The sequence below is a fragment of the Mandrillus leucophaeus genome, unplaced genomic scaffold (assembly GCF_000951045.1).
Source record: "Mandrillus leucophaeus isolate KB7577 unplaced genomic scaffold, Mleu.le_1.0 Scaffold180, whole genome shotgun sequence".
In the NCBI taxonomy this organism is placed as follows: Eukaryota; Metazoa; Chordata; class Mammalia; order Primates; family Cercopithecidae; genus Mandrillus; species Mandrillus leucophaeus.
This window is the reverse complement of record NW_012101810.1, coordinates 672675-682037: the sequence shown is the minus strand read 5'-3', so window position 1 is coordinate 682037 and position 9363 is coordinate 672675. Positions and strand designations below refer to the sequence as shown.

The 9363-nt window shown below is 57.6% G+C and overlaps 1 pseudogene; it reads left to right on the top strand.

The window, feature by feature from the left end:
• The first annotated feature begins 917 nt into the window (after positions 1–917).
• Positions 918–3437, top strand: LOC105537877 (annotated as a pseudogene).
• Positions 3438–9363: the final 5926 nt, after the last annotated feature.

The following is a 9363-nucleotide window of genomic DNA, read 5'->3' as shown; positions in this document are numbered from 1 at the left end:
GTATCAGCTTCAGCTGGTGGCCATCACGCCTCCTGCACCGGTCGTCCCGCCCTGCACGCCTCCAGCACGCGGATGAGCTCCCTGGGCAGTTAGTGGAGTCTCCGCTGTCTCTTGTCAAATGCAGCCATCATCGGCTGGTGCTTCAAGGGACCCTCTCACGTCCCCACCCTGTTCTTAGGTGGCTCCTACCGACCGACACCACCTAATGGTGAACCCCAACACGAGGGCACAGGCATGCCTCCCAGCACCACTGTGGGTGCCACCGGGCATGACTTCCTAAAGACCCACAGAGCAGCACCTGGAACTTCAGCTGTGGCACCGGGACCCCAACCTCTCCCAGAGTGGCTCCAGCTCCACGGCATCTGCATGGCTCCAGCTGTGAGCAGAACCGCCCCGACCTCCGTGCTGACCCAGGGCGCCGGAATTCCAGGCGGATCTCACCACCACTCAAGTCAGACCTGCTAGGAAGCCCTTCCCGCCCCCCAGCTCTCGAGCACCGTCAGACCTGCTAGGAAGCCCTTCCCTCCCCCAGCTCTCTGGTCGATGCCCACAACAGGGCCTTTTGAATTCCAGGAGGTTAAGGTTCCCTTGAATCTCCTAGGCTACAAGCAAATGCCCCGAGGGGAGAAGTTCAGGCTGACACAGCCTCCTGCACCCCCGCCTTGGGAGGCCCCACCTCGTTTGCCTCTAGAATAGATGGTTGGGGAGCACTGTTTGCAGAGTTCTCTCTCTCTGGGTAAGTTCCAGAGCCAAGTCTCGGCGGGTCCACCACGGCCTGGGTGGACGGCTCTCGTGTGTTTACAGCTGGGTCCCTCGCTTGGGAGCTGCCCTGGGGCGGGCGGCCTCTCCGGCCTGTTTGAGTGCTCCACCCCGGGCAGGAAGTGTTTGAGTGCTCCACCCAGGGCAGGAAGGGGGCCATGTGCTCTGGGCAACGGTTCCTCAGGTACTGCGTCGTCTCTGCTTCCCTCCAGAGCCCACCTTCCCCGGCTGCCGCATCCCAGCTGAGGGCAGGCTCCTTTTGCCAGCTGAAGGCAGAAAGGCCAGCAGCCCTGGGGGTGGGGGCAGATAAACTCCCCCGGAGTGGTCTCTGTTCTCCTAAAAGTGATGTTAACCCACGTGTCGCAAGCAGCTGGCAGGGTGGCGGTTCGATCTGTCGTTACGGTTTTGTATGACTATGGTCTCCCACCCAGGGAGCATCTCCATCCAACCATAGCGAGCTTCCGGCTCCTACCCTCTGCCTGGGCTGGGGCAGAGCCTGGGGTCCAGGTGGGAGAAGCGTGACTCTGGGATTAGACCTTACAAAGCAGGTTCCTCCTGGGAGTTAGCCCAGGTCTAAACGCAACTGGGCGTGAAGCGGGTGCCATCGGATGTCGAGGGGTCAGCTGGGAGGACGAGACCTGCAACTCCGGCACCCACATGTCTCTTTGGAAACGAGCTTTGGCTGCTTCCCTGGGGACACCGCCTGCCGTGGCCTCCCGTTCTCCTCCCCAGCACAGACAGGGGGTCTCCCTCCTCTACCGCCACTTCCTTGGCCTCACCCTCCCCAGCAGGCGCCTGGCTTTTTCCCTGCTGCCCCCCGAGGGGGCTGTGGCCCCCAGAAAGGCCGCACTCTGGGAGCAGAGTGGCCTGAAACCACAGAAAAGAACGCTGGGGGATTTGGTTTAAACTCGTTAAACCCAATGAACCCTCCCGCCGAACGATCGCAGTCTGCGCCCTGTCTTTTAATCTCGTTCGGGCCTCGGAGTAATTTGTTTAGCTGTGCTGATCAGCTGAAGGTTAATTCAATTGGACTTGGGTTATTTATTTGTGCCCGGATTTGCTAAGTGTCATTGGAGGTACATGAGGTCTTTATTATGGCGGCGAGATGGCTTCATTAGGGTGGATCCCGCTGGATCCGCCCCCTCCCACCAGCTCCAGGCTGAGGCAGTCTTAGGAGGCTGGAGCCCTGGGAGGCTGGAGCCCTGGGTGCAGTGGCTGTTGTTCCTGGATGTAGGGGATATCTGAGCACTGTGCTGGGAGTCCAGTCTTGCTCGGCTCTGGTGTTGACACTGGGCTGTTCTGTCACGTGACCCATCCTAACCGAGGCTGAAGGACCTGCTTCCCAGGACCCGTCCCCTCCCTCGGGGCACCTAAAGGCATTTCCCCACCCCCGCCTCAGTGTTCCCATCCGCTCACTGGGAACAGCAACTTGCCCTCCTGCGGCCTCCCAGGCTGGGCTTTGTAGCTCCAGCCCCCACCCCGCCCGCTGACTGGAGCAGAAGGACGCTGAGGTCGCAGAGCGGGCAGCCGGGTCGGCCAGGCGGGCAGACCTCCTGCACGGAGCCGGGATCCTTCTCAGGCAGTGGCAGATGATGGATTGCACGTGGATGCTGCCTGGGATGCGTGCGACTTGGCAGCCTGCCCCTTTCCTGCCCTGGGATCAGATGCCCTGGCGGGCATCCTTTTCCTGGTCCCCTGTCCTCCCAGCCCGGGGCGGCATCTGGAGTGGGGGAGGCTTGCCCCTGTGCCCATGTCCTCGGGCCACCTGCCGGTCCCTGCCCGCCCCAGTGGTGGAGGGGCAGGATGGGCTGTGGAGACTCGGGGAGTTCTGGGGTGGTGAAGAGGGCCCAGGCTGGAGGCTGTAGTAGCCAAGGCCATGGTAAAATGTGGGAGGGATGGTAAGTGCCCCCCGAGGAGTAGCCCAGGTGCCCCAGAGGCTGCCGAGAGGGCTGGAAGTGCAGAGACGAGGGACACAGGGAAGGCTTGGATTCTCTTGCCATCTTCAATATCAGAGCTCAGACAGGGCAAGGCGAGGAGGGGCCCGGGGCGAAGACGCCACCCACATTCCTCCTTCCCGCGGGCTGCTTCTCCTTCTAGCCCTTCCAGGAGAGAAACCGTCTGACAAGTCCAGAGTAGCGGCATCCCCAGGGCCATGTCTCCTGAGCAAACACTGTTTTCTAGGAGTCCAAGGGGCCTTGGCCATCTAGGTCAATCCCTTTGCAGAACAGTGGAGGAATCTGAAGCACAGAGAGGGAAAGCGAAGCCTTCTGGGTCACACAGTCCATCGGGGCAGGGCATCGATGAACACCGAGAAAAGGACCAGCATGAGAGGACAGCCCTGGCAGTGATTCCTCAGCCAAACCCAGTGTCTACCCACATCCACACCTCACAGCCACCCCATGGGGAGGGCACCATTGCCCCTTTTCAAAGGTGAGGAAACGGAGGCTCAGAGAGGTTCAGCAACTTCTCCCAGGCCACACAGCTGCTCCGTTGTAGGACTGCAGTTCCAGGTGTCCCCGAGCTCTCCCCTCCTGAGCCATCCACTCCTACCCTCCTACCTGAGCCCTGGCCCTCCCAGTGAAAGCCGGGTAGTGGCTGTTCAGAAGCCCTGGGGCTAGTCAATGCCAGCTGTCTTGGACCACGGCCCCCCAGGAGGAGACCCTGAAGGATGCAGTTGAGAACACGTGCTTTCTTTGGGAGGGAATCTCAGGAATTGCAGGGGACAGTGGGAGAGCGTGTTAGTGGGGGCTCTCCAGAGAAACAGAAGCAATGCACAGAGGAGATTTAGGATGAGGAATCTGGTTTATATGACTCTGGGGGCTGAGAAGTCCCACCATCTGTGTTGCAAGCTGCAAACCCAGGGAAGCCTGAGGTGTGATTCGAACTCAGCTCAGGTCTGGAGGCCTGAGAACCAGGGCAGCTGATGGTGGACATTCAGTCCCAGAGCAAGAGAGGATGAGATGTCCCAGCTCCAGCCGTGAGGCAGGAAATGAGGGGTGAACTCCTCCTCCCTCTGCTGTCTGTTCTATTCAAGCTCTTGAGGGATTGGATGACGCCCAGTCACTTGGGGAGAGAAGTCCACCTTCCTGAGTCTGCAATTCAAATGCTAATCGAATCCAGAAACACTCTCACAGACACAATGTGTAGTCTGGGCACCCCACAGTGCATTTAAGTGGACACATAAAATTAACCATCCCAGGAAGTGAGGTGGGGAAGGGAAGATGGGCCGCAATGGGTGTGTCTCCATGCCTGGCACCGCTGTGGGCAGCTGCTGGAGCACGCGCCTTGAAGTCACCCCGAGGGAGAGGGAGTTGGGGTATTTATACCCCAGCTCTGTCAGGCATTGTCTGAATGTCCACACTCCTGGATCACCAGCTCCTCATGATGTCCCATGGTCCTCATTTCACAAATGGAGAAACTGGAACCCTAAGAGTCTTGATAAGGTCAGAGCCAAGAGCCTCCATGCCAGGAAGCCCTCCCTGGTTTTTTCCAACTGGGTCAGGCCCCCCTCCCCACCCCCGAGCTCCCGTGTCTCCACCATCGATGCCCCAATGACCTTGTCTGATAATTGCCTGATGACTTGATGTGCCCCTCACTGGGCTGTGAGCTTCACAGAGGTAGGGCATGTTTCTGATGCACCTGAAGATCCCCAGCTCCCAGTGAGCTCTGGGTACATGGGGAGCATCAGTCACACCCTGGATTAGTACCTCAGTTGTCCCTCACATGGCATCCTCGTTATCCACACTGCAAAGCAAACCATCCCTATGATGGGTTCATTGTGGATCATGACTTAGTGGGTCAAGAGTTTGGAAGTGGCTCAGCTGGGCGGTTCTTCCACTCCATGTGGCTGCCAGATGGTCCCCTGCTGGTGGGCGGTCTGGTCTACAAGGTCCACGATGGCTTTACTCACATGCCTGGCATCTTGGCAGGGACAGCTGGAAGGCAAGGTTCAGCTGGGACTGTCCACGGGCCTCCTCCCTGTGGCCTTTCCAGCTCGGTGGTCTTAGAGTAGTTGGACTTCTTGCATGACAGCTCAGGGCTCCCAGAGTCACTGTCCCAAGAGACAGGAGGTGGAAGTTGCCAGTCTCTTAGGTTAGGACCAGAAACCAGCATCCATTCACCCACAGCCTTTTGGTACTGATGAAATAAACATAACATTTATCATTTTAATCATTCATCACTGGGATTAAAGACAGTTACAATGTTGTGTAACCGTCAGCACTGTCTATACCTAAAACTTTTTCATCATCTGCAATAAAAATTCTGTATGCATTGAACCATAACTCTCCATCCTTCTGTCCCTCCTGCCCCTGGTACCCACCATTTTGCTCTCTACCTCCATGGATAAGGCTATTCCAGACACTTCACATAAGCAGAATCATACAGTATTGGTTTTCTGGTGACTGGCTTATTCCACTTTACATAATGTCCTCGAGTTTCATCCACATTGCAGCACATGACGGCACTTCATTCCCTTTTTAAAAATGTTTATTTATTTATTTATTTATTTATTTATTTTTGAGATGGAGTTTTGCTCTTGTCACCCAGGCTGGAGTGCAATGGAGTGATGTCGACTCACTGCAACCTCTGTCTCCTGGGTTCAAGCGATTCTCCTCCTTCAGCCTCCTGAGTAGCTGGGATTACAGACACCCACCTCCACGCCCAGCTAATTTTTGAATTTTTAGTAGAGATAGGGTTTCACCATGTTGGCCAGACTTCAGGCGGATGACCCATCTGCCTTGGCCTCCCAAAGTGCTGGGATTACAGGCGTGAGCCACCACGGCCAGCCTTTATTCCCTTTTAAGGCTGAGTAATGCTCCACTGGGTGGAAGGACCACGTTTTGTGTATTCATTCATCGGTCTATGACGCTTGGGCTGTTTTCCCCTTTTGGCTGTTGGGGATGGTGCTGCTGTGAACACGGGTAAACAAGTGACTGAGTCCCCACATGCTCTTGATGGAGCCTGGAGCCCACAGATCCAACGGGAGGGGGAACAGCCTCCTCTCAATGGGAGGAGGGCAAAGAATTTGCAGTCTTTTTTCTGTTTGTTTATTTGTAGACAGGGTCTTGCTCTGTCACCCAGGCTGGAGTGCAGTGGCACCATCATGGCTCACTGCAGCCTCAACCTCCTGGGCTCAAGGGATCCTCCCGCTTCAGCCTCCAGAGTAGTTGGGACTACAGGTGCATGCCACCAAGCCTGGCTAACTTTAATGTTTTTGTAGCAAAGGAATCTGGAGATGTTGCCTAGGCTGATCTCAAACTCCTGGGCTCAAGTGATCCTCTCACCTTGGCCTCTCAAAGTTGTTGGGATTACAGGCATGAGTTACCTTTAATCCCCAATACTGTGCTAGAGAGAGGTTGCCGAAGACTTTGTGCCCGGGGCCACATAGCACATCTGCCAAATGGCAGAGGAAAGGGGAGATAGGGGCCCGGGGTCTGGAGAAATGAGGCTGGGTCTGAGGAGGACTGGTCAGAGGCAGCATGGCCAGGAGACGCAGCTGGGAGAAGTGGAACAAGAGGGTGGGGGTGGAGGCTTCCGGAGAGGGGTGGGCATGTATCATCCCTCAGGACTGGAGAGACTTGGGTTAGGTTCAGAGGCAACCGGGCTGGGGATAATTTGAGAGCCCAGGCACGAAGGCTGCTGATGCCTTGGGTGTGCGTCTGGGCTCCACCGCCCCTGAGCTGTGTGGCCAGGAGCCATCACTAAAACTCTGAAACACCGTCTTTTATAAGATGGGAATAATAATAGGATTCCTTCAAAGGGCGTCGAGGGAAATCAGTGGGAAAGTCCATGCATACCTCTGACCTGGCTGTGATGTTAATTTTAGGAGTCAACTTCAATGGGGTAAGTGGCGTCCGAGAGCTGGTAAAAAACATCACTTCCAGGTGTGTCTGTGAGGCCATAATGGCCAGCCAGGTATGTCCAAACTCTCTTCAGTGGTCCCCAGGGCTGGCAGCTGGCAGGTCCTGTGGTCTCCGAAGCCTTGGGGGGCACCTCTCGTTGTTCGTCCCCACATACATCTGCTCAGGACACGCTTCCTGCCTCCACCGCCCCCTCTCCCTGCAGGACCACCTGCCTCTTCCTGCTTCCCCTCCCAGCCTGCCTTTTCCTTGCACGACAGCCAAAATCTGATTCCCCCAAGTTTCCAGAAGGATCATCACTTGAATCAGCAGACCAAGTAGATAAGTCCACCCTCCCCAGTATGGACAGGTGTCACCCAAACCACTGAGGCCCCCCTTCGGACAAAGGCAGGGGAGGGGAGAATTCTCCCTTTTCCTGTGCTGGGACATCCATCTCCTCCTGACTTTGGACGTCGAGCTCCTGTTCTCAGGCCTTCAAACTTGGACTGAATTGTTCCACTGGTTTCCCTGGGCCTCCAGCGTGCAGACAGCAGATGGTGGGACTTGTCAGCCTCTGTAATTCTGTGAGCCGATTCCCGTATAAATCTCTCTCTGTCTCTCTCCGTATACACACGCACACACAGACACACACTTGGAGCCTTTGGTTCTGGTTCTCTGGAGAACTCTGGCTAATGTGTGTGCCCTTCCCAGGGGCCCAACCTGAGCCAGAGCTCTCTGGGAGGCTGCAGCATCCACCGCCGGGAGCCCACATCAATCCGATGGCTGTGGGTTGGCAGGGGGTGGGGGGTTCCCGTCTCCACAGCATCCGGCTGGTGGTCCCAGGCGCCGGGGCCCCTCGCTTTCCTCACCGGGCTCTGCCTGCGGGAGGTTGGACTGGTTTCCTTCTTGGGCATCTCAGGGTCTGAACAGAAACTGGGGGCTTCCTGAGGTCATGCTTCCAAAGGTGGGACGTCCCCACTGCACGCCACAGGCCGACAGGAAGCATGGCTGGCCCAGCCCTCGGGGGAGGGAAATCCACTCTACTCATGACTGGGCAGGAAAAATGGGGTGTGAAGGATTGGAAGAGCCGTGGTGGCGACCCAGAGACCGGCCAGCTGGCGTCTAGCTGCACGAGGCTATGCAACCGTGGGAGGGGGTGGTGGGACTGGGCGGGCAGCCCACTCTGCGGGGGTGAGGGGACAGACACGCACTCTGTGAACGTGCCTCGGTGGCACCAGGAGTCACTGGGGGCACCCAGCAGGTGCATGCTTATTGCATGATGGGTGAGAGGTAAACAGCCAGCCAGGCAGGTCCAAGCTCTCTTCAGTGATCCCCGGGGCTGGCGGCTGGCAGTGCAGGTAATGGGGTCCCCGAGGCCTTGGGGGGCACTTCCCGTTGTTCACCCCCACCCACATCCGTTCAGGACGTGCTTCCCACCTCCACCGCCCCCTCTCCCTGCAGGGACACCTGCCTCTTCCTGCCTCCCCGCCCTGCCTGCCTTTTCCTTGCATGTCAGCCAAAATCCGATTCCCCCGAGACTCTGCCTCATCAAAGATCCTCTTTCTCATCACCATAATTTTCCATTTGTAGGTTAAGCTGCACCTGGGTTTCTCAGAAATCTGCTAACTCTCTTCCAACTCCCCGAACTCCTCAAACGACTCGTCCTCCCCCGCCTCTGTTGTTCAGAGGACAGGACGTAGCAGGCGGGGCCGTGGAGAGGGGGCGGCTGGGGAGTGTGTTGTCCGGGAACATCGTCTGATGTCCCATGTGTGGGAGGGCAGGGAGCCAGGCTCCTCCATCCAGTCCACAGAACTGTTTACCTGGAAACAGCAGGACTGAGGCAGCTCTCACCTTTCTGTCCATCCTTTCCAGGGGTCTGAAATGTGAGTCTCAGAGCCTTTTCCCAGGAAGAAGAGGGCAACCAGCCCCTTTCAGCACATCCCGTGCTCCGTGCACCTCTGTGACACCTGGTTACTGCACTCAGAAGCTTCGCACACCCCCGTGGTCCCCATCGTAACCCCAGAAAACCAAGGCTGAGAAGGCATGCAACGGGCCCCAGGGCACCCGGACGGTGACGAGGGTGGCTGTGAGATGACAACCCGGGTCTCTGGGATTTCAATTAGGTTTGGAAGATAAAATGTGTGAATAGGAAGCTATCACACAAGCTAGAACACGCCAGGTCCCGCATCAGGCTCTATTCCCGGGATTTGCTGTGGGCACAGAGGAGAGACTCTCCCTGGGGGTCCAAGTGGACGGTGGCATTGGGGACGGCATCCCTGGCAGGGGGCACAGCACAAACAAAGGCTGAGGGGAGGGAGGCTTGGGGCAGACTGAGTGCAGGATGCCTGTGTGTGACCAGGCTGGGCGGCTCCCAGGCCTTGGGGCAGCCTGACCCACCTTGGCTCAGGGCAGTGCTCACAGAGGCTGGGCAGGGAGTTAGCAGGACGCCTGTAGGATCTCCCTGTGAGCCCCCTGCTGGCCAAGGAGAAGGAAGGAGGCCTCTGGAGATGGGGAGAGAAGCTAGAGCCCAGCCCTGGCACCTTGGGCCCTTGGGAAGCTGCTATCCACGCAGGGTGGACTGGAGCCCCCACAGGAGACCCCCAAGCCCAGAAGCACCTCTGTTGATAGTGCCCCAGGTTCTCTGCCTTTTTGAGATGGTCCCAAGGTCACCACCCAGAGAGGGTCACAGCCCCAGGCCAAGGGCACTAGTCTGCCCTCCTTCCCCCCTCCTTCCCTCCTTCCTGCCCCTTTTCTCCCCCCTTCC